We start from the raw sequence: 27146 nt of genomic DNA, 5'->3' as shown, positions 1-27146 counted from the left end.
CCGATCGCCGACGTTAGCAGCGTCGAGCGCAGTCAGTACTTGGGAATACTGCGTGCCGTTTGCTTTTTTCACTTTAGTTTCCTCTTTCAAATTCCACCAGATATGAAAAAAGCAAACAAATCTTCTTTTAGTTATTGTTTTATAAAGATGAAAGTTAATTAAATTCAAATTATTAACTAGCACTCTCGGCAACGGCCATATCACGCTGAATACACCGGTTCTCGTCAGATAACCGAAGTTAAGCAGCGTCGAGCGCAGTCACTACTTGGGAGGGAGATCACTTAGGAACACTGCGTGCCGTTGGCTTTTTCACTTTTTTTTCCTCTTTTAAATTTTAATAGATATGAAAAAAGCAAACATGTTTTCTTTTTGTTATTGTTTTAAAATGATGAAGGTTAATTTGTCTCACTTAATTTAAATTCGAATTATTAACTAGCACTCTCGGCAACCGCCATATCACGCTGAATACACCGGTTCTCGTCCGATAACCGAAGTTAAGCAGCGTCGAGCGCAGTCAGTACTTGGGATGGCGACCACTTAGGAACACTGCGTGCCGTTAGCTTTTTCACTTTTTTTTTCTCTTTTAAATTCCAATAGATATGAAAAAAGCAAACATATTTTCTTTTTGTTATTGTTTGAAAAAGATGAAGGTTAATTTGTCTCACTTAATTTAAATTCGAATTATTATCTAGCACTCTCGGCAACGGCCATATCACGCTGAGAACACCGGTTCTCGTCCGATCGCCGACGTTAGCAGCGTCGAGCGCAGTCAGTACTTGGGAATACTGCGTGCCGTTTGCTTTTTTCACTTTAGTTTCCTCTTTCAAATTCCACCAGATATGAAAAAAGCAAACAAATCTTCTTTTAGTTATTGTTTTATAAAGATGAAAGTTAATTAAATTCAAATTATTAACTAGCACTCTCGGCAACGGCCATATCACGCTGAATACACCGGTTCTCGTCAGATAACCGAAGTTAAGCAGCGTCGAGCGCAGTCACTACTTGGGAGGGAGATCACTTAGGAACACTGCGTGCCGTTGGCTTTTTCACTTTTTTTTCCTCTTTTAAATTTTAATAGATATGAAAAAAGCAAACATGTTTTCTTTTTGTTATTGTTTTAAAATGATGAAGGTTAATTTGTCTCACTTAATTTAAATTCGAATTATTAACTAGCACTCTCGGCAACCGCCATATCACGCTGAATACACCGGTTCTCGTCCGATAACCGAAGTTAAGCAGCGTCGAGCGCAGTCAGTACTTGGGATGGCGACCACTTAGGAACACTGCGTGCCGTTAGCTTTTTCACTTTTTTTTTCTCTTTTAAATTCCAATAGATATGAAAAAAGCAAACATATTTTCTTTTTTGTTATTTTTTGAAAAAGATGAAGGTTAATTTGTCTCACTTAATTTAAATTCGAATTATTATCTAGCACTCTCGGCAACGGCCATATCACGCTGAATACACCGGTTCTCGTCCGATAACCGAAGTTAAGCAGCGTCGAGCGCAGTCATTACTTGGGAGGGAGACCACTTAGGAACACTGCGTGCCGTTGGCTTTTTCACTTTTTTTTCCTCTTTTAAATTTTAATAGATATGAAAAAAGCAAATATATTTTCTTTTTTGTTATTGTTTGAAAAAGATGAAGGTTAATTTGTCTCACTTAATTTAAATTCGAATTATTATCTAGCACTCTCGGCAACGGCCATATCACGCTGAATACACCGGTTCTCGTCCGATAACCGAAGTTAAGCAGCGTCCAGCGCAGTCATTACTTGGGAATACTGCGTGCCGTTTGCTTTTTCACTTTTTTTCCTCTTTTAAATTCCAATAGATATGAAAAAAGCAAACATATTTTCTTTTTGTTATTGTTTGAAAAAGATGAAGGTTAATTTGTCTCACTTAATTTAAATTCGAATTATTATCTAGCACTCTCGGCAACGGCCATATCACGCTGAATACACCGGTTCTCGTCAGATAACCGAAGTTAAGCAGCGTCGAGCGCAGTCACTACTTGGGAGGGAGATCACTTAGGAACACTGCGTGCCGTTGGCTTTTTCACTTTTTTTTCCTCTTTTAAATTTTAATAGATATGAAAAAAGCAAACATGTTTTCTTTTTGTTATTGTTTTAAAATGATGAAGGTTAATTTGTCTCACTTAATTTAAATTCGAATTATTATCTAGCACTCTCGGCAACGGCCATATCACGCTGAGAACACCGGTTCTCGTCCGATCGCCGACGTTAGCAGCGTCGAGCGCAGTCAGTACTTGGGAATACTGCGTGCCGTTTGCTTTTTTCACTTTAGTTTCCTCTTTCAAATTCCACCAGATATGAAAAAAGCAAACAAATCTTCTTTTAGTTATTGTTTTATAAAGATGAAAGTTAATTAAATTCAAATTATTAACTAGCACTCTCGGCAACGGCCATATCACGCTGAATACACCGGTTCTCGTCAGATAACCGAAGTTAAGCTGCGTCGAGCGCAGTCACTACTTGGGAGGGAGATCACTTAGGAACACTGCGTGCCGTTGGCTTTTTCACTTTTTTTTCCTCTTTTAAATTTTAATAGATATGAAAAAAGCAAACATGTTTTCTTTTTGTTATTGTTTTAAAATGATGAAGGTTAATTTGTCTCACTTAATTTAAATTCGAATTATTAACTAGCACTCTCGGCAACCGCCATATCACGCTGAATACACCGGTTCTCGTCCGATAACCGAAGTTAAGCAGCGTCGAGCGCAGTCAGTACTTGGGATGGCGACCACTTAGGAACACTGCGTGCCGTTAGCTTTTTCACTTTTTTTTTCTCTTTTAAATTCCAATAGATATGAAAAAAGCAAACATATTTTCTTTTTGTTATTGTTTGAAAAAGATGAAGGTTAATTTGTCTCACTTAATTTAAATTCGAATTATTATCTAGCACTCTCGGCAACGGCCATATCACGCTGAGAACACCGGTTCTCGTCCGATCGCCGACGTTAGCAGCGTCGAGCGCAGTCAGTACTTGGGAATACTGCGTGCCGTTTGCTTTTTTCACTTTAGTTTCCTCTTTCAAATTCCACCAGATATGAAAAAAGCAAACAAATCTTCTTTTAGTTATTGTTTTATAAAGATGAAAGTTAATTAAATTCAAATTATTAACTAGCACTCTCGGCAACGGCCATATCACGCTGAATACACCGGTTCTCGTCAGATAACCGAAGTTAAGCAGCGTCGAGCGCAGTCACTACTTGGGAGGGAGATCACTTAGGAACACTGCGTGCCGTTGGCTTTTTCACTTTTTTTTCCTCTTTTAAATTTTAATAGATATGAAAAAAGCAAACATGTTTTCTTTTTGTTATTGTTTTAAAATGATGAAGGTTAATTTGTCTCACTTAATTTAAATTCGAATTATTAACTAGCACTCTCGGCAACCGCCATATCACGCTGAATACACCGGTTCTCGTCCGATAACCGAAGTTAAGCAGCGTCGAGCGCAGTCAGTACTTGGGATGGCGACCACTTAGGAACACTGCGTGCCGTTAGCTTTTTCACTTTTTTTTTCTCTTTTAAATTCCAATAGATATGAAAAAAGCAAACATATTTTCTTTTTTGTTATTTTTTGAAAAAGATGAAGGTTAATTTGTCTCACTTAATTTAAATTCGAATTATTATCTAGCACTCTCGGCAACGGCCATATCACGCTGAATACACCGGTTCTCGTCCGATAACCGAAGTTAAGCAGCGTCGAGCGCAGTCATTACTTGGGAGGGAGACCACTTAGGAACACTGCGTGCCGTTGGCTTTTTCACTTTTTTTTCCTCTTTTAAATTTTAATAGATATGAAAAAAGCAAATATATTTTCTTTTTTGTTATTGTTTGAAAAAGATGAAGGTTAATTTGTCTCACTTAATTTAAATTCGAATTATTATCTAGCACTCTCGGCAACGGCCATATCACGCTGAATACACCGGTTCTCGTCCGATAACCGAAGTTAAGCAGCGTCCAGCGCAGTCATTACTTGGGAATACTGCGTGCCGTTTGCTTTTTCACTTTTTTTCCTCTTTTAAATTCCAATAGATATGAAAAAAGCAAACATATTTTCTTTTTGTTATTGTTTGAAAAAGATGAAGGTTAATTTGTCTCACTTAATTTAAATTCGAATTATTATCTAGCACTCTCGGCAACGGCCATATCACGCTGAATACACCGGTTCTCGTCAGATAACCGAAGTTAAGCAGCGTCGAGCGCAGTCACTACTTGGGAGGGAGATCACTTAGGAACACTGCGTGCCGTTGGCTTTTTCACTTTTTTTTCCTCTTTTAAATTTTAATAGATATGAAAAAAGCAAACATGTTTTCTTTTTGTTATTGTTTTAAAATGATGAAGGTTAATTTGTCTCACTTAATTTAAATTCGAATTATTAACTAGCACTCTCGGCAACGGCCATATCACGCTGAACACACCGGTTCTCGTCCGATAACCGAAGTTAAGCAGCTTCGAGCGCAGTCAGTACTTGGGAGGGCGACCACTTAGGAACACTGCGTGCCGTTAGCATTTTCACTTTTTTTTTCTCTTTTAAATTCCAATAGATATGAAAAAAGCAAACATATTTTCTTTTTGTTATTGTTTGATAAAGATGAAGGTTAATTTGTCTCACTTAATTTAAATTCGAATTATTATCTAGCACTCTCGGCAACGGCCATATCACGCTGAGAACACCGGTTCTCGTCCGATCGCCGACGTTAGCAGCGTCGAGCGCAGTCAGTACTTGGGAATACTGCGTGCCGTTTGCTTTTTCACTTTTTTTCCTCTTTTAAATTCCAATAGATATGAAAAAAGCAGACATATTTTCTTTTTGTTATTGTTTGAAAAAGATGAAGGTTAATTTGTCTCACTTAATTTAAATTCGAATTATTATCTAGCACTCTCGGCAACGGCCATATCACGCTGAGAACACCGGTTCTCGTCCGATCGCCGACGTTAGCAGCGTCGAGCGCAGTCAGTACTTGGGAATACTGCGTGCCGTTTGCTTTTTTCACTTTAGTTTCCTCTTTCAAATTCCACCAGATATGAAAAAAGCAAACAAATCTTCTTTTAGTTATTGTTTTATAAAGATGAAAGTTAATTAAATTCAAATTATTAACTAGCACTCTCGGCAACGGCCATATCACGCTGAATACACCGATTCTCGTCCGATAACCGAAGTTAAGCAGCGTCGAGCGCAGTCATTACTTGGGAGGGAGACCACTTAGGAACACTGCGTGCCGTTGGCTTTTCCCTTTTTTTTCCTCTTTTAAATTTTAATAGATATGAAAAAAGCAAACATGTTTTCTTTTTGTTATTGTTTTAAAATGATGAAGGTTAATTTGTCTCACTTAATTTAAATTCGAATTATTAACTAGCACTCTCGGCAACGGCCATATCACGCTGAATACACCGGTTCTCGTCCGATAACCGAAGTTAAGCAGCGTCCAGCGCAGTCATTACTTGGGAGGGAGACCACTTAGCAACACTGCGTGCCGTTGGCTTTTTCACTTTTTTTTCCTCTTTTAAATTTTAATAGATATGAAAAAAGCAAACACGTTTTCTTTTTGTTATTGTTTTAAAATGATGAAGGTTAATTTGTCTCACTTAATTTAAATTCGAATTATTAACTAGCACTCTCGGCAACGGCCATATCACGCTGAAAACACCGGTTCACGTCCGATCACCGAAGTAAAGCAGCGTCGAGCGCATACAGTACTTGGGAATACTGCGTGCCGTTTGCTTTTTCACTTTTGTTTCCTCTTTTAAATTCCACCAGATATGAAAAAAGCAAACATATCTTCTTTTTGTTATTGTTTTATAAAGATGAAGGTTAATTAAATTCAAATTATTAACTAGCTCTCTCGGCAACGGCCATATCACGCTGAATACACCGGTTCTCTTCCGATAACCGAAGTTAAGCAGCGTCGAGCGCAGTCAGTACTTGGGAGGGCGACCACTTAGGAACACTGCGTGCCGTTAACTTTTTCACTTTTTTTTCCTCTTTTAAATTCCAATAGATATGAAAAAAGCAAACATATTTTCTTTTTTGTTATTGTTTGAAAAAGATGAAGGTTAATTTGTCTCACTTAATTTAAATTCGAATTATTATCTAGCACTCTCGGCAACGGCCATATCACGCTGAATACACCGGTTCTCGTCCGATAACCGAAGTTAAGCAGCGTCGAGCGCAGTCATTACTTGGGAGGGAGACCACTTAGGAACACTGCGTGCCGTTGGCTTTTTCACTTTTTTTTCCTCTTTTAAATTTTAATAGATATGAAAAAAGCAAATATATTTTCTTTTTTGTTATTGTTTGAAAAAGATGAAGGTTAATTTGTCTCACTTAATTTAAATTCGAATTATTATCTAGCACTCTCGGCAACGGCCATATCACGCTGAGAACACCGGTTCTCGTCCGATCGCCGACGTTAGCAGCGTCGAGCGCAGTCAGTACTTGGGAATACTGCGTGCCGTTTGCTTTTTTCACTTTAGTTTCCTCTTTCAAATTCCACCAGATATGAAAAAAGCAAACAAATCTTCTTTTAGTTATTGTTTTATAAAGATGAAAGTTAATTAAATTCAAATTATTAACTAGCACTCTCGGCAACGGCCATATCACGCTGAATACACCGGTTCTCGTCCGATAACCGAAGTTAAGCAGCGTCCAGCGCAGTCATTACTTGGGAATACTGCGTGCCGTTTGCTTTTTCACTTTTTTTCCTCTTTTAAATTCCAATAGATATGAAAAAAGCAAACATATTTTCTTTTTGTTATTGTTTGAAAAAGATGAAGGTTAATTTGTCTCACTTAATTTAAATTCGAATTATTATCTAGCACTCTCGGCAACGGCCATATCACGCTGAGAACACCGGTTCTCGTCCGATCGCCGACGTTAGCAGCGTCGAGCGCAGTCAGTACTTGGGAATACTGCGTGCCGTTTGCTTTTTTCACTTTAGTTTCCTCTTTCAAATTCCACCAGATATGAAAAAAGCAAACAAATCTTCTTTTAGTTATTGTTTTATAAAGATGAAAGTTAATTAAATTCAAATTATTAACTAGCACTCTCGGCAACGGCCATATCACGCTGAATACACCGGTTCTCGTCAGATAACCGAAGTTAAGCAGCGTCGAGCGCAGTCACTACTTGGGAGGGAGATCACTTAGGAACACTGCGTGCCGTTGGCTTTTTCACTTTTTTTTCCTCTTTTAAATTTTAATAGATATGAAAAAAGCAAACATGTTTTCTTTTTGTTATTGTTTTAAAATGATGAAGGTTAATTTGTCTCACTTAATTTAAATTCGAATTATTAACTAGCACTCTCGGCAACCGCCATATCACGCTGAATACACCGGTTCTCGTCCGATAACCGAAGTTAAGCAGCGTCGAGCGCAGTCAGTACTTGGGATGGCGACCACTTAGGAACACTGCGTGCCGTTAGCTTTTTCACTTTTTTTTTCTCTTTTAAATTCCAATAGATATGAAAAAAGCAAACATATTTTCTTTTTGTTATTGTTTGAAAAAGATGAAGGTTAATTTGTCTCACTTAATTTAAATTCGAATTATTATCTAGCACTCTCGGCAACGGCCATATCACGCTGAGAACACCGGTTCTCGTCCGATCGCCGACGTTAGCAGCGTCGAGCGCAGTCAGTACTTGGGAATACTGCGTGCCGTTTGCTTTTTTCACTTTAGTTTCCTCTTTCAAATTCCACCAGATATGAAAAAAGCAAACAAATCTTCTTTTAGTTATTGTTTTATAAAGATGAAAGTTAATTAAATTCAAATTATTAACTAGCACTCTCGGCAACGGCCATATCACGCTGAATACACCGGTTCTCGTCAGATAACCGAAGTTAAGCAGCGTCGAGCGCAGTCACTACTTGGGAGGGAGATCACTTAGGAACACTGCGTGCCGTTGGCTTTTTCACTTTTTTTTCCTCTTTTAAATTTTAATAGATATGAAAAAAGCAAACATGTTTTCTTTTTGTTATTGTTTTAAAATGATGAAGGTTAATTTGTCTCACTTAATTTAAATTCGAATTATTAACTAGCACTCTCGGCAACCGCCATATCACGCTGAATACACCGGTTCTCGTCCGATAACCGAAGTTAAGCAGCGTCGAGCGCAGTCAGTACTTGGGATGGCGACCACTTAGGAACACTGCGTGCCGTTAGCTTTTTCACTTTTTTTTTCTCTTTTAAATTCCAATAGATATGAAAAAAGCAAACATATTTTCTTTTTGTTATTGTTTGAAAAAGATGAAGGTTAATTTGTCTCACTTAATTTAAATTCGAATTATTATCTAGCACTCTCGGCAACGGCCATATCACGCTGAGAACACCGGATCTCGTCCGATCGCCGACGTTAGCAGCGTCGAGCGCAGTCAGTACTTGGGAATACTGCGTGCCGTTTGCTTTTTTCACTTTTGTTTCCTCTTTCAAATTCCACCAGATATGAAAAAAGCAAACAAATCTTCTTTTAGTTATTGTTTTATAAAGATGAAAGTTAATTAAATTCAAATTATTAACTAGCACTCTCGGCAACGGCCATATCACGCTGAATACACCGGTTCTCGTCAGATAACCGAAGTTAAGCAGCGTCGAGCGCAGTCACTACTTGGGAGGGAGATCACTTAGGAACACTGCGTGCCGTTGGCTTTTTAACTTTTTTTTCCTCTTTTAAATTTTAATAGATATGAAAAAAGCAAACATGTTTTCTTTTTGTTATTGTTTTAAAATGATGAAGGTTAATTTGTCTCACTTAATTTAAATTCGAATTATTAACTAGCACTCTCGGCAACGGCCATATCACGCTGAACACACCGGTTCTCGTCCGATAACCGAAGTTAAGCAGCTTCGAGCGCAGTCAGTACTTGGGAGGGCGACCACTTAGGAACACTGCGTGCCGTTAGCTTTTTCACTTTTTTTTTCTCTTTTAAATTCCAATAGATATGAAAAAAGCAAACATATTTTCTTTTTGTTATTGTTTGATAAAGATGAAAGTTAATTAAATTCAAATTATTAACTAGCACTCTCGGCAACGGCCATATCACGCTGAATACACCGGTTCTCGTCCGATAACCGAAGTTAAGCAGCGTCGAGCGCAGTCAGTACTTGGGAGGGCGACCACTTAGGAACACTGCGTGCCGTTAGCTTTTTCACTTTTTTTTTCTCTTTTAAATTCCAATAGATATGAAAAAAGCAAACATATTTTCTTTTTGTTATTGTTTGAAAAAGATGAAGGTTAATTTGTCTCACTTAATTTAAATTCGAATTATTATCTAGCACTCTCGGCAACGGCCATATCACGCTGAGAACACCGGATCTCGTCCGATCGCCGACGTTAGCAGCGTCGAGCGCAGTCAGTACTTGGGAATACTGCGTGCCGTTTGCTTTTTTCACTTTTGTTTCCTCTTTCAAATTCCACCAGATATGAAAAAAGCAAACAAATCTTCTTTTAGTTATTGTTTTATAAAGATGAAAGTTAATTAAATTCAAATTATTAACTAGCACTCTCGGCAACGGCCATATCACGCTGAATACACCGGTTCTCGTCAGATAACCGAAGTTAAGCAGCGTCGAGCGCAGTCACTACTTGGGAGGGAGATCACTTAGGAACACTGCGTGCCGTTGGCTTTTTCACTTTTTTTTCCTCTTTTAAATTTTAATAGATATGAAAAAAGCAAACATGTTTTCTTTTTGTTATTGTTTTAAAATGATGAAGGTTAATTTGTCTCACTTAATTTAAATTCGAATTATTAACTAGCACTCTCGGCAACGGCCATATCACGCTGAACACACCGGTTCTCGTCCGTTAACCGAAGTTAAGCAGCTTCGAGCGCAGTCAGTACTTGGGAGGGCGACCACTTAGGAACACTGCGTGCCGTTAGCTTTTTCACTTTTTTTTTCTCTTTTAAATTCCAATAGATATGAAAAAAGCAAACATATTTTCTTTTTGTTATTGTTTGATAAAGATGAAGGTTAATTTGTCTCACTTAATTTAAATTCGAATTATTATCTAGCACTCTCGGCAACGGCCATATCACGCTGAGAACACCGGTTCTCGTCCGATCGCCGACGTTAGCAGCGTCGAGCGCAGTCAGTACTTGGGAATACTGCGTGCCGTTTGCTTTTTCACTTTTTTTCCTCTTTTAAATTCCAATAGATATGAAAAAAGCAGACATATTTTCTTTTTGTTATTGTTTGAAAAAGATGAAGGTTAATTTGTCTCACTTAATTTAAATTCGAATTATTATCTAGCACTCTCGGCAACGGCCATATCACGCTGAGAACACCGGTTCTCGTCCGATCGCCGACGTTAGCAGCGTCGAGCGCAGTCAGTACTTGGGAATACTGCGTGCCGTTTGCTTTTTTCACTTTAGTTTCCTCTTTCAAATTCCACCAGATATGAAAAAAGCAAACAAATCTTCTTTTAGTTATTGTTTTATAAAGATGAAAGTTAATTAAATTCAAATTATTAACTAGCACTCTCGGCAACGGCCATATCACGCTGAATACACCGATTCTCGTCCGATAACCGAAGTTAAGCAGCGTCGAGCGCAGTCTTTACTTGGGAGGGAGACCACTTAGGAACACTGCGTGCCGTTGGCTTTTTCACTTTTTTTTCCTCTTTTAAATTTTAATAGATATGAAAAAAGCAAACATGTTTTCTTTTTGTTATTGTTTTAAAATGATGAAGGTTAATTTGTCTCACTTAATTTAAATTCGAATTATTAACTAGCACTCTCGGCAACGGCCATATCACGCTGAATACACCGGTTCTCGTCCGATAACCGAAGTTAAGCAGCGTCCAGCGCAGTCATTACTTGGGAGGGAGACCACTTAGGAACACTGCGTGCCGTTGGCTTTTTCACATTTTTTTCCTCTTTTAAATTTTAATAGATATGTAAAAAGCAAACAGGTTTTCTTTTTGTTATTGTTTTAAAATGATGAAGGTTAATTTGTCTCACTTAATTTAAATCCGAATTATTAAATAGCACTCTCGGCAACGGCCATATCACGCTGAGAACACCGGTTCTCGTCCGATCGCCGACGTTAGCAGCGTCGAGCGCAGTCAGTACTTGGGAATACTGCGTGCCGTTTGCTTTTTCACTTTTGTTTCCTCTTTCAAATTCCACCAGATATGAAAAAAGCAAACATATCTTCTTTTTGTTATTGTTTTATAAAGATGAAAGTTAATTAAATTCAAATTATTAACTAGCACTCTCGGCAACGGCCATATCACGCTGAATACACCGGTTCTCGTCCGATAACCGAAGTTAAGCAGCGTCGAGCGCGGTCATTACTTGGGAGGGAGACCACTTAGGAACACTGCGTGCCGATGGCTTTTTCACTTTTTTTTCCTCTTTTAAATTTTAATAGATATGTAAAAAGCAAACAGGTTTTCTTTTTGTTATTGTTTTAAAATGATGAAGGTTAATTTGTCTCACTTAATTTAAATTCGAATTATTAACTAGCACTCTCGGCAACGGCCATATCACGCTGAAAACACCGGTTCACGTCCGATCACCGAAGTTAAGCAGTGTCGAGCGCATACAGTACTTGGGAATACTGCGTGCCGTTGGCGTTTTCACTTTTGTTTCCTCTTTCAAATTCCACCAGATATGAAAAAAGCAAACTTATCTTCTTTTTGTTATTGTTTTACAAAGAAGAAAGTTAATTAAATTCAAATTATTAACTAGCATTCTCGGCAACGGCCATATCACGCTGAATACACCGGTTCTCGTCCGATAACCGAAGTTAAGCAGCGTCGAGCGCGGTCATTACTTGGGAGGGAGACCACTTAGGAACACTGCGTGCCGATGGCTTTTTCACTTTTTTTTCCTCTTTTAAATTTTAATAGATATGTAAAAAGCAAACAGGTTTTCTTTTTGTTATTGTTTTAAAATGATGAAGGTTAATTTGTCTCACTTAATTTAAATTCGAATTATTAACTAGCACTCTCGGCAACGGCCATATCACGCTGAAAACACCGGTTCACGTCCGATCACCGAAGTTAAGCAGCGTCGAGCGCATACAGTACTTGGGAATACTTCGTGCCGTTGGCGTTTTCACTTTTGTTTCCTCTTTCAAATTCCACCAGATATGAAAAAAGCAAACTTATCTTCTTTTTGTTATTGTTTTACAAAGAAGAAAGTTAATTAAATTCAAATTATTAACTAGCATTCTCGGCAACGGCCATATCACGCTGAAAACACCGGTTCACGTCCGATCACCGAAGTTAAGCAGCGTCGAGCGCATACAGTACTTGGGAATACTGCGTGCCGTTGGCGTTTTCACTTTTGTTTCCTCTTTCAAATTCCACCAGATATGAAAAAAGCAAACTTATCTTCTTTTTGTTATTGTTTTACAAAGAAGAAAGTTAATTAAATTCAAATTATTAACTAGCATTCTCGCCAACGGCCATATCACGCTGAAAACACCTGTTCACGTCCTATCACCGAAGTTAAGCAGCGTCGAGCGCATACAGTACTTGGGAATACTGCGTGCCGTTGGCTTTTCACTTTTGTTTCCTCTTTCAAATTCCACCAGATATGAAAAAAGCAAACATATCTTCTTTTTTGTTATTGTTTTATAGTGATGAAAGTTAATTAAATTCAAATTATTAACTAGCACTCTCGGCAACGGCCATATCACGCTGAATACACCGTTTCTCGTTCGATAACCGAAGTTAAGCAGCGTCGAGCGCAGTCACTACTTGGGAGGGAGACAGTAGCGCCGCCAGGATAATTTCTCGCGTAGGCACAGCATGATCTAGAGGCCCCCTCCCTTTTGTTTTGAAAATTTATCATGCATAATTTTGGAATATATTTCAGGATTTTGACGAATATCTCCAGATTTATGGATTATATTTCAGTATTTCCTTTTTTTTGTGAGATTATTAAGAGTACGGAGTTTTTGGCTAACGTGTCCTAGCGGCCCTTTTTATAAATTTAGTCAAAGAATGAAATTTTTCTATTCGAAGCTTTTCCGAATTCATGGACCATCTTATTTAGTTAGATTTATCTCGGTTAATTATAAAAGTATGGCCAGGTCTGATAACCTTTCCTCCCCCATTGTAGTACGTAATCGTATTCCAATTCTATTCAGGGAACTGAAACATCTTTCTTAAACTGTATTGGCTACGGGAATACTCAAAACAACAATATAATATTTTACTAGATCTCGAAAGCCATCTTTCATTGGCAATAAATACTCGTAACTGGAAGCTCTCACATGAGCGATTCCCGTATGAGTGGATTTCATAATAGCGGTCCTCATAACAGCAGTTCAATAAATAGCGGTTTCCCGAAATGGCAGTTTACCCGTTACAACAATTGCCGATACAGCGGTTCTCGTAAACGCAGCGTACCGTTACAGCAGTTCTCGTAATCGCAGCGTACCGTTACAGCAGTTCTCGTAATCGCAGCGTACCGTTACAGCAGTTCTCGTAAACGCAGCGTACCGTTACAGCAGTTCTTTAAAGAGCAGTAAAACAGATATGCGAAAAACGATAGTTGTTTATTATGGTGTAAGCTTAGCTGGCCCAGCTGGGTTAAATGAACTCAAATAGAACTAGTATAGATATGGATAATTTGGTTAGGTTAAAGTTCATTATTTCAACTAAACAGTATTAAATCAGGTTAGGTTGGGTTTTTACGTTTTGTTTCGTTTGGTTAGACATAGGTTAGTAATATTTTGGAAATAGTGCAACAATGGTACGCCTTTTCCAAAGTATTGTTGTTAATCTTCATTGACTTACTTCACAAATAATAATATGCCTTTTCCAAAAAATTACTGTTTACTGTTTACAATTATCTACTTTGGAAATAAAATAAGCTTTCACGAATTATTTTTCTAACCTGGTATGAGAAATGTAAACTGATACAGCCTGAAGAATAGTTCAATATTTAAGTTTACTTCAAAAAAATTCAAAAACACGATCGGTTAGTAGGTCACATTACTGATTAAATGATCGCAGAAAAAGGTAGTTTTTGAAACCAACGAATATAACTGTATTGTTAAGAAATGCTCGAAACTCGGCACAACCACCGCTATTTCTAAAACAGCAGTTTTGAACAATGCCGCTGTTTTTTGGAATTGCGGTTGGTATTTCGAGAACTGCTCTACCGGGAACTGCTCATACAAGGTACACCCAAAAAAAAAGTTACTCTCGGAAAATCTTGGGTGTTCTTGATACTACTGATAGTTAATAATCAAGTCTAATTAGACATGACTATTTAAATTACCTGTGAGATTGTGCATCACGACTGGAATGAATTTGGGTGCTTTTAATTTCAAATTGCAGCTTTGACAGGCACCCCCTCTATATTTTCCAGTGTAGTGGTCATGGTCGCATGTTTTGATTATAGTAGCCGTGAAGGATTCTTCACAAACGTAACAACGAGTCGCAGCTTCGTGTGAAGCTTCCTCGACTGATTAGAGTTGAGAAATTTTATTCCTCTCCTCTCCTCTACGCACGCCGCCTACCGTTTTCAGGTAGGGAGAGGAATTTCCGACTCGTGCCCTTTCTATTTTCTATGCAAGAGAGGTTTAACCTGGAGTTCAAAGGTCAACACTTTAGCGGGGGATCTTGTTATTTAGAATATAAAGAAAACGGGTTTTGAAAATGCTCTCTTGTACATTACAAAAGCATAGTGTAGCGAATATGTCAAACAGGTGTGTTATGTTGTGTTAGATTTTTACAGATAGAAATATAAACTGTGAAAGTAAGAATTAAAATTTTATTTGAAGGCCTCTATTGGCACGTTTTTAAAAATTTGGAGGCCCTCCAAGTAGGCCAAAATTTTCCAACGTAGGCACGTGCCTACCCGTGCCTACTGCTGGCGGCGCGACTGGAGGGAGACCACTTAGGAACACTGCGTGCCGTTGGCTTTTTCACTTTTTTTTCCTCTTTTAAATTTTAATAGATATGAAAAAAGCAAACATGTTTTCTTTTTGTTATTGTTTTAAAATGATGAAGGTTAATTTGTCTCACTTAATTTAAATTCGAATTATTAACTAGCACTCTCGGTAACGGCCATATCACGCTGAATACACCGGATCTCGTCCGATAACCGAAGTTAAGCAGCGTCGAGCGCAGTCAGTACTTGGGAGGGCGACCACTTAGGAACACTGCGTGCCGTTGGCTTTTTCACTTTTTTTTCCTCTTTTAAATTCCAATAGATATGAAAAAAGCAAACATATTTTCTTTTTGTTATTGTTTGAAAAATATGAAGGTTAATTTGTCTCACTTAATTTAAATTCGAATTATTATCTAGCACTCTCGGCAACGGCCATATCACGCTGAGAACACCGGTTCTCGTCCGATCGCCGACGTTAGCAGCGTCGAGCGCAGTCAGTACTTGGGAATTCTGCGTGCCGTTTGCTTTTTCACTTTTGTTTCCTCTTTCAAATTCCACCAGATATGAAAAAAGCAAACATATCTTCTTTTTGTTATTGTTTTATAAAGATGAAAGTTAATTAAATTCAAATTATTAACTAGCACTCTCGGCAACGGCCATATCACGCTGAATACACCGATTCCCGTCCGATAACCGAAGTTAAGCAGCGTCGAGCGCAGTCACTACTTGGGAGAGAGACCACTTAGGAACACTGCGTGCCGTTGGCTTTTTCACTTTTTTTCCTCTTTTAAATTTTAATAGATATGAAAAAAGCAAACATGTTTTCTTTTTGTTATAGTTTTAAAATGATGAAGGTTAATTTGTCTCACTTAATTTAAATTCGAATTATTAACTAGCACTCTCGGCAACGGCCATATCACGCTGAAAACACCGGTTCACGTCCGATCACCGAAGTTAAGTAGGGTCGAGCGCATACAGTACTTGGGAATACTGCGTGCCGTTTGTTTTTTCACTTTTGTTTGCTCTTTCAAATTCCACCAGATATGAAAAAAGCAAACATATCTTCTTTTTGTTATTGTTTTATAAAGATGATAGTTAATTAAATTCAAATTATTAACTAGCACTCTCGGCAACGGCCATATCACGCTGAATACACCGGTTCACGTCCGATCACCGAAGTTAAGCAATACGTGAACAAACAAACCCCTCCATAGAAAATGCCTTAGACTATACTTTGCAGGCTCGTAACTCTGTTTTTACTGGAGATACGGCGATGTCCTTTGAGTATGTTATAGTCCAATTTGTCCCCCATCTAATCATACTAAAAACAATGAGCTACGACAAACAGGGGCCGAGTAATTAAGCTAAACGTAAACAAACAACCCGTCCATAGGAAATGCATAAGACTATACTTTGTAGGCCCATAACTCTGTGTCTACTAGAGATACGGGGATGTCCTTAGGATATGTTATAGTCCAAATTGTCCCTCATCTAACCATACTAAAAACATTGAGCTACGACAAACAGGGGCCGAGATATTAAGCAAAATGTTCGTCAACTTTGGTATCGTCTCACTTATTTTTATTATGTTACTTATGATTTTTGCACTAAACTTTGGAGGCTCATAACTCTTGTTCTACAAGAGATACTGGGATATCCTTTGGATATGTTATAGTACTCTTCGCTCCCCATACAAGGATACTTTAAACTTGAGGCTACCTCAATATCGTCGTCAACTTATTTTTTGTCTCACTTATTGTTAGAAGGTTACTTTTGATTTTTGAAAAAAAAACTTTGCAGGCTCGTAACTCTGTTTCTACTGGAGATACGGGGATGTCCTTTGAGTATGTTATAGACCAATTTGTCCCCCATCTAGCCATACTAAGAATTAGGGCTACGACAAACAGTAGTCGAGTAATTAAGCTAATCGTAAACAAACAAACCCCTCCATAGGAAATGCATTAGACTATACTTTGCAGGCCCATTACTCTGTGTCTACTTGATATACGGGGATGTCCTTAGGATATGTTATAGTCCAATTTGTTTCCCATCTAACCATACTAAAAACTTTGGGCTACGACAAACAGGGGCCGAGTAATTAAGCTAAACGTAAACAAACAACCCCTCCATAGGAAATGCATTAGACTATACTTTGCAGGCTCGTAACTCTGTTTCTACTGGAGATACGGGGATGTCCTTTGAGTATGTTTTATTCCAATTTGTCCCCCATCTAACCATACTAAAAACATTGAGCTACGACAAACAGGGGCCGAGATATTAAGCAAAATGTTCGTCAACTTTGGTATCGTCTCACTTATTTTTATTATGTTACTTATGATTTTTGCACTAAACTTTGGAGGCTCATAACTCTTGTTCTACAAGAGATACTGGGATCTCCTTTGGATATGTTATAGTACTCTTTGCTCCCCTTACAAGGATACTTTAAACTTGAGGCTACCGCAATATCGTCGTCAACTTACATTTTGTCTCACTTATTGTTAGAAGGTTACTTTTGATTTTTGAAAATAAACTTTGCAGTCTCGTAACTCTGTTTCTACTGGAGATACGGGGATGTCCTTTGAGTATGTTATAGACCATTTTGTCCAACATCTAGCCATACTAAGAATAAGGGCTACGACAAACAGTAGTCGAGTAATTAAGCTAATCGTAAACAAACAAACCCCTCCATAGGAAATACATTAGACTAAATTCTGGAGGCTCGTAACTCTGGTTCTACCAGAGATACGGGGATGTAAATAATGTGACCTTGACACAAATGTTCGGATAATTATAAAGGTCTTTGCATGTTCCAAGCAAAAAAAAAAAAACTTCGCGGTTTCGAACCTGTGGCCTTCCGGGAGTGAGGCGGATGCGATAACCGCTACACTAAAGATATGTTATTATTTTTAATCGAAAGAACAGGGTCAAGTAATTAAGCAATACGTGAACAAACAAACCCCTCCATAGAAAATGCATTAGACTATACTTTGCAAGGCCCATAACTCTGTGTCTACTAGAGATACCGGGATGTCCTTAGGATATGTTATGGTCCAATTTGTCCTTCATCTAACCATACTAAAAACTTTGGGCTACGACGAACAGGGGCCGAGTACTTAAGCAAAACGTAAAGAAACAAACCCCCTCCTTAGGAAATGAGTTAGACTATACTTTGCAGGCTCGTAACTCTGTTTCCACTGGAGATACGGGGATGTCCTTTGAGTATGTTATACTCCAATTTGTCCCCCATCTAACTATACTAAAAATATTGAGCTACGACAAACAGGGGCCGAGTAATTAAGCTAAACGTAAACAAACAACCCGTCCATTGGAAATGCATTAGACTATATTTTGCAGGCCCATAACTCTGTGTCTACTAGAGATACGGGGATGTCCTTACGATATGATATAGTCCAAATTGTCCCCCATCTTACCATACTAAAAACATTGAGCTACGACAAACAGGGGCCGAGATATTAAGCAAAATGTTCGTCAACTTTGGTATCGTCTCACTTATTTTTATTATGTTACTTATGATTTTTGCACTAAACTTTGGAGGCTCATAACTCTTGTTCTACAAGAGATACTGGGATATCCGTTGGAAATGTTATAGTACTCTTTGCTCCCCATACAAGGATACTTTAAACTTGAGGCTACCTCAATATCGTCGTCAACTTATTTTTGTCTCACTTATTGTTAGAAGGTTACTTTTGATTTTTGAAAATAAACTTTGCAGGCTTGTAACTCTGTTTCTACTGGAGATACGGGGATGTCCTTAGAGTATGTTATAGACCAATTTGTCCCCCATCTAGCCACACTAAGAATTAGGGCTACGACAAACAGTAGTCGAGTAATTAAGCTAATCGTAAACAAACAAACCCCTCCATAGGAAATCCATTAGACTAAATTCTGGAGGCTCGTAACTCTGGTTCTACCAGAGATACGGGGATGTAAATAATGTGACCTTGACACAAATGTTCGGATAATTATAAAAAAAAACTTCGCGGTTTCGAACCTGTGGCCTTCCGGGAGTGAGGCGGATGCGATAACCGCTACACTAAAGATATGTTATTATTTTTAATCGAAAGAACAGGGTCAAGTAATTAAGCAATACGTGAACAAACAAACCCCTCCATAGAAAATGCATTATACTATACTTTGCAGGCTCGTAACTCTGTTTCTACTGGAGATACGGGGATGTCCTTTGAGTATGTTTTAGTCCAATTTGTCTCCCATCTAACAATACTAAAAACATTGAGCTACGACAAACAGGGGCCGAGATATTAAGCAAAATGTTCGTCAACTTTGGTATCGTCTCACTTATTTTTATTATGTTACTTATGATTTTTGCACTAAACTTTGGAGGCTCATAACTCTTGTTCTACAAGAGATACTGGGATATCCGTTGGATATGTTATAGTACTCTTTGCTCCCCATACAAGGATACTTTAAACTTGAGGCTACCTCAATATCGTCGTCAACTTACTTTTTGTCTCACTTATTGTTAGAAGGTTACTTTTGATTTTTGAAAATATACTTTGCAGGCTCGTAACTCTGTTTCTACTCGAGATTGGGGATGTCCTTAGAGTATGTTATAGACCAATTTGTCCCCCATCTAGCCATACTAAGAATTAGGGCTACGACAAACAGTAGTCGAGTAATTAAGCTAATCGTAAACAAACAAGCCCCTCCATAGGAAATCCATTAGACTAAATTCTGGAGGCTCGTAACTCTGGTTCTACCAGAGATACGGGGATGTAAATAATGTGACCTTGACACAAATGTTCGGATAATTATAAAAAAAAACTTCGCGGTTTCGAACCTGTGGCCTTCCGGGAGTGAGGCGGATGCGATAACCGCTACACTAAAGATATGTTATTATTTTTATTCGAAAGAACAGGGTCAAGTAATTAAGCAATACGTGAACAAACAAACCCCTCCATAGAAAATGCATTATACTATACTTTGCAGGCTCGTAACTCTGTTTCTACTGGAGATACGGGGATGTCCTTTGAGTATGTTTTATTCCAATTTGTCCCCCATCTAACCATACTAAAAACATTGAGCTACGACAAACAGGGGCCGAGATATTAAGCAAAATGTTCGTCAACTTTGGTATCGTCTCACTTATTTTTATTATGTTACTTATGATTTTTGCACTAAACTTTGGAGGCTCATAACTCTTGTTCTACAAGAGATACTGGGATCTCCTTTGGATATGTTATAGTACTCTTTGCTCCCCTTACAAGGATACTTTAAACTTGAGGCTACCGCAATATCGTCGTCAACTTACATTTTGTCTCACTTATTGTTAGAAGGTTACTTTTGATTTTTGAAAATAAACTTTGCAGTCTCGTAACTCTGTTTCTACTGGAGATACGGGGATGTCCTTTGAGTATGTTATAGACCATTTTGTCCAACATCTAGCCATACTAAGAATAAGGGCTACGACAAACAGTAGTCGAGTAATTAAGCTAATCGTAAACAAACAAACCCCTCCATAGGAAATACATTAGACTAAATTCTGGAGGCTCGTAACTCTGGTTCTACCAGAGATACGGGGATGTAAATAATGTGACCTTGACACAAATGTTCGGATAATTATAAAGGTCTTTGCATGTTCCAAGCAAAAAAAAAAAAACTTCGCGGTTTCGAACCTGTGGCCTTCCGGGAGTGAGGCGGATGCGATAACCGCTACACTAAAGATATGTTATTATTTTTAATCGAAAGAACAGGGTCAAGTAATTAAGCAATACGTGAACAAACAAACCCCTCCATAGAAAATGCATTAGACTATACTTTGCAAGGCCCATAACTCTGTGTCTACTAGAGATACCGGGATGTCCTTAGGATATGTTATGGTCCAATTTGTCCTTCATCTAACCATACTAAAAACTTTGGGCTACGACGAACAGGGGCCGAGTACTTAAGCAAAACGTAAAGAAACAAACCCCCTCCTTAGGAAATGAGTTAGACTATACTTTGCAGGCTCGTAACTCTGTTTCCACTGGAGATACGGGGATGTCCTTTGAGTATGTTATACTCCAATTTGTCCCCCATCTAACTATACTAAAAATATTGAGCTACGACAAACAGGGGCCGAGTAATTAAGCTAAACGTAAACAAACAACCCGTCCATTGGAAATGCATTAGACTATATTTTGCAGGCCCATAACTCTGTGTCTACTAGAGATACGGGGATGTCCTTACGATATGATATAGTCCAAATTGTCCCCCATCTTACCATACTAAAAACATTGAGCTACGACAAACAGGGGCCGAGATATTAAGCAAAATGTTCGTCAACTTTGGTATCGTCTCACTTATTTTTATTATGTTACTTATGATTTTTGCACTAAACTTTGGAGGCTCATAACTCTTGTTCTACAAGAGATACTGGGATATCCGTTGGAAATGTTATAGTACTCTTTGCTCCCCATACAAGGATACTTTAAACTTGAGGCTACCTCAATATCGTCGTCAACTTATTTTTGTCTCACTTATTGTTAGAAGGTTACTTTTGATTTTTGAAAATAAACTTTGCAGGCTCGTAACTCTGTTTCTACTGGAGATACGGGGATGTCCTTAGAGTATGTTATAGACCAATTTGTCCCCCATCTAGCCACACTAAGAATTAGGGCTACGACAAACAGTAGTCGAGTAATTAAGCTAATCGTAAACAAACAAACCCCTCCATAGGAAATCCATTAGACTAAATTCTGGAGGCTCGTAACTCTGGTTCTACCAGAGATACGGGGATGTAAATAATGTGACCTTGACACAAATGTTCGGATAATTATAAAAAAAAACTTCGCGGTTTCGAACCTGTGGCCTTCCGGGAGTGAGGCGGATGCGATAACCGCTACACTAAAGATATGTTATTATTTTTAATCGAAAGAACAGGGTCAAGTAATTAAGCAATACGTGAACAAACAAACCCCTCCATAGAAAATGCATTATACTATACTTTGCAGGCTCGTAACTCTGTTTCTACTGGAGATACGGGGATGTCCTTTGAGTATGTTTTAGTCCAATTTGTCTCCCATCTAACAATACTAAAAACATTGAGCTACGACAAACAGGGGCCGAGATATTAAGCAAAATGTTCGTCAACTTTGGTATCGTCTCACTTATTTTTATTATGTTACTTATGATTTTTGCACTAAACTTTGGAGGCTCATAACTCTTGTTCTACAAGAGATACTGGGATATCCGTTGGATATGTTATAGTACTCTTTGCTCCCCATACAAGGATACTTTAAACTTGAGGCTACCTCAATATCGTCGTCAACTTACTTTTTGTCTCACTTATTGTTAGAAGGTTACTTTTGATTTTTGAAAATATACTTTGCAGGCTCGTAACTCTGTTTCTACTCGAGATTGGGGATGTCCTTAGAGTATGTTATAGACCAATTTGTCCCCCATCTAGCCATACTAAGAATTAGGGCTACGACAAACAGTAGTCGAGTAATTAAGCTAATCGTAAACAAACAAGCCCCTCCATAGGAAATCCATTAGACTAAATTCTGGAGGCTCGTAACTCTGGTTCTACCAGAGATACGGGGATGTAAATAATGTGACCTTGACACAAATGTTCGGATAATTATAAAAAAAAACTTCGCGGTTTCGAACCTGTGGCCTTCCGGGAGTGAGGCGGATGCGATAACCGCTACACTAAAGATATGTTATTATTTTTATTCGAAAGAACAGGGTCAAGTAATTAAGCAATACGTGAACAAACAAACCCCTCCATAGAAAATGCATTATACTATACTTTGCAGGCTCGTAACTCTGTTTCTACTGGAGATACGGGGATGTCCTTTGAGTATGTTTTATTCCAATTTGTCCCCCATCTAACCATACTAAAAACATTGAGCTACGACAAACAGGGGCCGAGATATTAAGCAAAATGTTCGTCAACTTTGGTATCGTCTCACTTATTTTTATTATGTTACTTATGATTTTTGCACTAAACTTTGGAGGCTCATAACTCTTGTTCTACAAGAGATACTGGGATCTCCTTTGGATATGTTATAGTACTCTTTGCTCCCCTTACAAGGATACTTTAAACTTGAGGCTACCGCAATATCGTCGTCAACTTACATTTTGTCTCACTTATTGTTAGAAGGTTACTTTTGATTTTTGAAAATAAACTTTGCAGTCTCGTAACTCTGTTTCTACTGGAGATACGGGGATGTCCTTTGAGTATGTTATAGACCATTTTGTCCAACATCTAGCCATACTAAGAATAAGGGCTACGACAAACAGTAGTCGAGTAATTAAGCTAATCGTAAACAAACAAACCCCTCCATAGGAAATACATTAGACTAAATTCTGGAGGCTCGTAACTCTGGTTCTACCAGAGATACGGGGATGTAAATAATGTGACCTTGACACAAATGTTCGGATAATTATAAAGGTCTTTGCATGTTCCAAGCAAAAAAAAAAAAACTTCGCGGTTTCGAACCTGTGGCCTTCCGGGAGTGAGGCGGATGCGATAACCGCTACACTAAAGATATGTTATTATTTTTAATCGAAAGAACAGGGTCAAGTAATTAAGCAATACGTGAACAAACAAACCCCTCCATAGAAAATGCATTAGACTATACTTTGCAAGGCCCATAACTCTGTGTCTACTAGAGATACCGGGATGTCCTTAGGATATGTTATGGTCCAATTTGTCCTTCATCTAACCATACTAAAAACTTTGGGCTACGACGAACAGGGGCCGAGTACTTAAGCAAAACGTAAAGAAACAAACCCCCTCCTTAGGAAATGAGTTAGACTATACTTTGCAGGCTCGTAACTCTGTTTCCACTGGAGATACGGGGATGTCCTTTGAGTATGTTATACTCCAATTTGTCCCCCATCTAACTATACTAAAAATATTGAGCTACGACAAACAGGGGCCGAGTAATTAAGCTAAACGTAAACAAACAACCCGTCCATTGGAAATGCATTAGACTATATTTTGCAGGCCCATAACTCTGTGTCTACTAGAGATACGGGGATGTCCTTACGATATGATATAGTCCAAATTGTCCCCCATCTTACCATACTAAAAACATTGAGCTACGACAAACAGGGGCCGAGATATTAAGCAAAATGTTCGTCAACTTTGGTATCGTCTCACTTATTTTTATTATGTTACTTATGATTTTTGCACTAAACTTTGGAGGCTCATAACTCTTGTTCTACAAGAGATACTGGGATATCCGTTGGAAATGTTATAGTACTCTTTGCTCCCCATACAAGGATACTTTAAACTTGAGGCTACCTCAATATCGTCGTCAACTTATTTTTGTCTCACTTATTGTTAGAAGGTTACTTTTGATTTTTGAAAATAAACTTTGCAGGCTTGTAACTCTGTTTCTACTGGAGATACGGGGATGTCCTTAGAGTATGTTATAGACCAATTTGTCCCCCATCTAGCCACACTAAGAATTAGGGCTACGACAAACAGTAGTCGAGTAATTAAGCTAATCGTAAACAAACAAACCCCTCCATAGGAAATCCATTAGACTAAATTCTGGAGGCTCGTAACTCTGGTTCTACCAGAGATACGGGGATGTAAATAATGTGACCTTGACACAAATGTTCGGATAATTATAAAAAAAAACTTCGCGGTTTCGAACCTGTGGCCTTCCGGGAGTGAGGCGGATGCGATAACCGCTACACTAAAGATATGTTATTATTTTTATTCGAAAGAACAGGGTCAAGTAATTAAGCAATACGTGAACAAACAAACCCCTCCATAGAAAATGCATTATACTATACTTTGCAGGCTCGTAACTCTGTTTCTACTGGAGATACGGGGATGTCCTTTGAGTATGTTTTATTCCAATTTGTCCCCCATCTAACCATACTAAAAACATTGAGCTACGACAAACAGGGGCCGAGATATTAAGCAAAATGTTCGTCAACTTTGGTATCGTCTCACTTATTTTTATTATGTTACTTATGATTTTTGCACTAAACTTTGGAGGCTCATAACTCTTGTTCTACAAGAGATACTGGGATCTCCTTTGGATATGTTATAGTACTCTTTGCTCCCCTTACAAGGATACTTTAAACTTGAGGCTACCGCAATATCGTCGTCAACTTACATTTTGTCTCACTTATTGTTAGAAGGTTACTTTTGATTTTTGAAAATAAACTTTGCAGTCTCGTAACTCTGTTTCTACTGGAGATACGGGGATGTCCTTTGAGTATGTTATAGACCATTTTGTCCAACATCTAGCCATACTAAGAATAAGGGCTACGACAAACAGTAGTCGAGTAATTAAGCTAATCGTAAACAAACAAACCCCTCCATAGGAAATACATTAGACTAAATTCTGGAGGCTCGTAACTCTGGTTCTACCAGAGATACGGGGATGTAAATAATGTGACCTTGACACAAATGTTCGGATAATTATAAAGGTCTTTGCATGTTCCAAGCAAAAAAAAAAAAACTTCGCGGTTTCGAACCTGTGGCCTTCCGGGAGTGAGGCGGATGCGATAACCGCTACACTAAAGATATGTTATTATTTTTAATCGAAAGAACAGGGTCAAGTAATTAAGCAATACGTGAACAAACAAACCCCTCCATAGAAAATGCATTAGACTATACTTTGCAAGGCCCATAACTCTGTGTCTACTAGAGATACCGGGATGTCCTTAGGATATGTTATGGTCCAATTTGTCCTTCATCTAACCATACTAAAAACTTTGGGCTACGACGAACAGGGGCCGAGTACTTAAGCAAAACGTAAAGAAACAAACCCCCTCCTTAGGAAATGAGTTAGACTATACTTTGCAGGCTCGTAACTCTGTTTCCACTGGAGATACGGGGATGTCCTTTGAGTATGTTATACTCCAATTTGTCCCCCATCTAACTATACTAAAAATATTGAGCTACGACAAACAGGGGCCGAGTAATTAAGCTAAACGTAAACAAACAACCCGTCCATTGGAAATGCATTAGACTATATTTTGCAGGCCCATAACTCTGTGTCTACTAGAGATACGGGGATGTCCTTACGATATGATATAGTCCAAATTGTCCCCCATCTAACCATACTAAAAACATTGAGCTACGACAAACAGGGGCCGAGATATTAAGCAAAATGTTCGTCAACTTTGGTATCGTCTCACTTATTTTTATTATGTTACTTATGATTTTTGCACTAAACTTTGGAGGCTCATAACTCTTGTTCTACAAGAGATACTGGGATATCCGTTGGAAATGTTATAGTACTCTTTGCTCCCCATACAAGGATACTTTAAACTTGAGGCTACCTCAATATCGTCGTCAACTTATTTTTGTCTCACTTATTGTTAGAAGGTTACTTTTGATTTTTGAAAATAAACTTTGCAGGCTTGTAACTCTGTTTCTACTGGAGATACGGGGATGTCCTTAGAGTATGTTATAGACCAATTTGTCCCCCATCTAGCCACACTAGGAATTAGGGCTACGACAAACAGTAGTCGAGTAATTAAGCTAATCGTAAACAAACAAACCCCTCCATAGGAAATCCATTAGACTAAATTCTGGAGGCTCGTAACTCTGGTTCTACCAGAGATACGGGGATGTAAATAATGTGACCTTGACACAAATGTTCGGATAATTATAAAAAAAAACTTCGCGGTTTCGAACCTGTGGCCTTCCGGGAGTGAGGCGGATGCGATAACCGCTACACTAAAGATATGTTATTATTTTTAATCGAAAGAACAGGGTCAAGTAATTAAGCAATACGTGAACAAACAAACCCCTCCATAGAAAATGCATTATACTATACTTTGCAGGCTCGTAACTCTGTTTCTACTGGAGATACGGGGATGTCCTTTGAGTATGTTTTAGTCCAATTTGTCTCCCATCTAACAATACTAAAAACATTGAGCTACGACAAACAGGGGCCGAGATATTAAGCAAAATGTTCGTCAACTTTGGTATCGTCTCACTTATTTTTATTATGTTACTTATGATTTTTGCACTAAACTTTGGAGGCTCATAACTCTTGTTCTACAAGAGATACTGGGATATCCGTTGGATATGTTATAGTACTCTTTGCTCCCCATACAAGGATACTTTAAACTTGAGGCTACCTCAATATCGTCGTCAACTTACTTTTTGTCTCACTTATTGTTAGAAGGTTACTTTTGATTTTTGAAAATATACTTTGCAGGCTCGTAACTCTGTTTCTACTGGAGATTGGGGATGTCCTTAGAGTATGTTATAGACCAATTTGTCCCCCATCTAGCCATACTAAGAATTAGGGCTACGACAAACAGTAG

The 27146-nt window shown here is 38.3% G+C and overlaps 35 pseudogenes; all 35 read left to right on the top strand.

Annotated features, from left to right (window-relative positions):
* The first annotated feature begins 187 nt into the window (after positions 1 to 187).
* Positions 188 to 306, top strand: LOC149596628 (5S ribosomal RNA; annotated as a pseudogene).
* Positions 307 to 443: 137 nt separating this feature from the next.
* LOC149596627 (5S ribosomal RNA) lies at positions 444 to 562 on the top strand (annotated as a pseudogene).
* A 362-nt stretch (positions 563 to 924) lies between these two features.
* Positions 925 to 1043, top strand: LOC149596626 (5S ribosomal RNA; annotated as a pseudogene).
* Positions 1044 to 1180: 137 nt separating this feature from the next.
* LOC149596625 (5S ribosomal RNA) lies at positions 1181 to 1299 on the top strand (annotated as a pseudogene).
* A 138-nt stretch (positions 1300 to 1437) lies between these two features.
* On the top strand, positions 1438 to 1556 carry LOC149596624 (5S ribosomal RNA; annotated as a pseudogene).
* Positions 1557 to 1933: 377 nt separating this feature from the next.
* LOC149596623 (5S ribosomal RNA) lies at positions 1934 to 2052 on the top strand (annotated as a pseudogene).
* A 362-nt stretch (positions 2053 to 2414) lies between these two features.
* LOC149596622 (5S ribosomal RNA) lies at positions 2415 to 2533 on the top strand (annotated as a pseudogene).
* Positions 2534 to 2670: 137 nt separating this feature from the next.
* On the top strand, positions 2671 to 2789 carry LOC149596621 (5S ribosomal RNA; annotated as a pseudogene).
* A 362-nt stretch (positions 2790 to 3151) lies between these two features.
* LOC149596620 (5S ribosomal RNA) lies at positions 3152 to 3270 on the top strand (annotated as a pseudogene).
* Positions 3271 to 3407: 137 nt separating this feature from the next.
* On the top strand, positions 3408 to 3526 carry LOC149596619 (5S ribosomal RNA; annotated as a pseudogene).
* Positions 3527 to 3664: 138 nt separating this feature from the next.
* Positions 3665 to 3783, top strand: LOC149596618 (5S ribosomal RNA; annotated as a pseudogene).
* Positions 3784 to 4160: 377 nt separating this feature from the next.
* On the top strand, positions 4161 to 4279 carry LOC149596617 (5S ribosomal RNA; annotated as a pseudogene).
* A 137-nt stretch (positions 4280 to 4416) lies between these two features.
* Positions 4417 to 4535, top strand: LOC149596616 (5S ribosomal RNA; annotated as a pseudogene).
* Positions 4536 to 5135: 600 nt separating this feature from the next.
* On the top strand, positions 5136 to 5254 carry LOC149596615 (5S ribosomal RNA; annotated as a pseudogene).
* A 136-nt stretch (positions 5255 to 5390) lies between these two features.
* LOC149596614 (5S ribosomal RNA) lies at positions 5391 to 5509 on the top strand (annotated as a pseudogene).
* A 362-nt stretch (positions 5510 to 5871) lies between these two features.
* On the top strand, positions 5872 to 5990 carry LOC149596613 (5S ribosomal RNA; annotated as a pseudogene).
* A 138-nt stretch (positions 5991 to 6128) lies between these two features.
* On the top strand, positions 6129 to 6247 carry LOC149596612 (5S ribosomal RNA; annotated as a pseudogene).
* Positions 6248 to 7074: 827 nt separating this feature from the next.
* LOC149596611 (5S ribosomal RNA) lies at positions 7075 to 7193 on the top strand (annotated as a pseudogene).
* A 137-nt stretch (positions 7194 to 7330) lies between these two features.
* On the top strand, positions 7331 to 7449 carry LOC149596610 (5S ribosomal RNA; annotated as a pseudogene).
* Positions 7450 to 7811: 362 nt separating this feature from the next.
* On the top strand, positions 7812 to 7930 carry LOC149596609 (5S ribosomal RNA; annotated as a pseudogene).
* A 137-nt stretch (positions 7931 to 8067) lies between these two features.
* LOC149596608 (5S ribosomal RNA) lies at positions 8068 to 8186 on the top strand (annotated as a pseudogene).
* Positions 8187 to 8548: 362 nt separating this feature from the next.
* Positions 8549 to 8667, top strand: LOC149596607 (5S ribosomal RNA; annotated as a pseudogene).
* Positions 8668 to 8804: 137 nt separating this feature from the next.
* LOC149596606 (5S ribosomal RNA) lies at positions 8805 to 8923 on the top strand (annotated as a pseudogene).
* Positions 8924 to 9045: 122 nt separating this feature from the next.
* On the top strand, positions 9046 to 9164 carry LOC149596605 (5S ribosomal RNA; annotated as a pseudogene).
* A 362-nt stretch (positions 9165 to 9526) lies between these two features.
* LOC149596604 (5S ribosomal RNA) lies at positions 9527 to 9645 on the top strand (annotated as a pseudogene).
* Positions 9646 to 9782: 137 nt separating this feature from the next.
* Positions 9783 to 9901, top strand: LOC149596603 (5S ribosomal RNA; annotated as a pseudogene).
* Positions 9902 to 10501: 600 nt separating this feature from the next.
* LOC149596602 (5S ribosomal RNA) lies at positions 10502 to 10620 on the top strand (annotated as a pseudogene).
* Positions 10621 to 10757: 137 nt separating this feature from the next.
* Positions 10758 to 10876, top strand: LOC149596601 (5S ribosomal RNA; annotated as a pseudogene).
* A 361-nt stretch (positions 10877 to 11237) lies between these two features.
* Positions 11238 to 11356, top strand: LOC149596600 (5S ribosomal RNA; annotated as a pseudogene).
* A 137-nt stretch (positions 11357 to 11493) lies between these two features.
* On the top strand, positions 11494 to 11596 carry LOC149596599 (5S ribosomal RNA; annotated as a pseudogene).
* A 122-nt stretch (positions 11597 to 11718) lies between these two features.
* Positions 11719 to 11837, top strand: LOC149596598 (5S ribosomal RNA; annotated as a pseudogene).
* Positions 11838 to 11974: 137 nt separating this feature from the next.
* Positions 11975 to 12077, top strand: LOC149596597 (5S ribosomal RNA; annotated as a pseudogene).
* Positions 12078 to 12199: 122 nt separating this feature from the next.
* On the top strand, positions 12200 to 12302 carry LOC149596596 (5S ribosomal RNA; annotated as a pseudogene).
* A 2739-nt stretch (positions 12303 to 15041) lies between these two features.
* LOC149596595 (5S ribosomal RNA) lies at positions 15042 to 15160 on the top strand (annotated as a pseudogene).
* Positions 15161 to 15521: 361 nt separating this feature from the next.
* On the top strand, positions 15522 to 15640 carry LOC149596594 (5S ribosomal RNA; annotated as a pseudogene).
* Positions 15641 to 27146: the final 11506 nt, after the last annotated feature.

Source organism: Phalangium opilio, unplaced genomic scaffold (genome assembly GCF_054372755.1).
Source record: "Phalangium opilio isolate 3A_F unplaced genomic scaffold, DU_Popi_V2 ptg000390l_1, whole genome shotgun sequence".
In the NCBI taxonomy this organism is placed as follows: Eukaryota; Metazoa; Arthropoda; class Arachnida; order Opiliones; family Phalangiidae; genus Phalangium; species Phalangium opilio.
The sequence above is the reverse complement of the archived record's forward strand: the minus strand, read 5'-3'. Positions and strand labels throughout refer to the sequence as shown.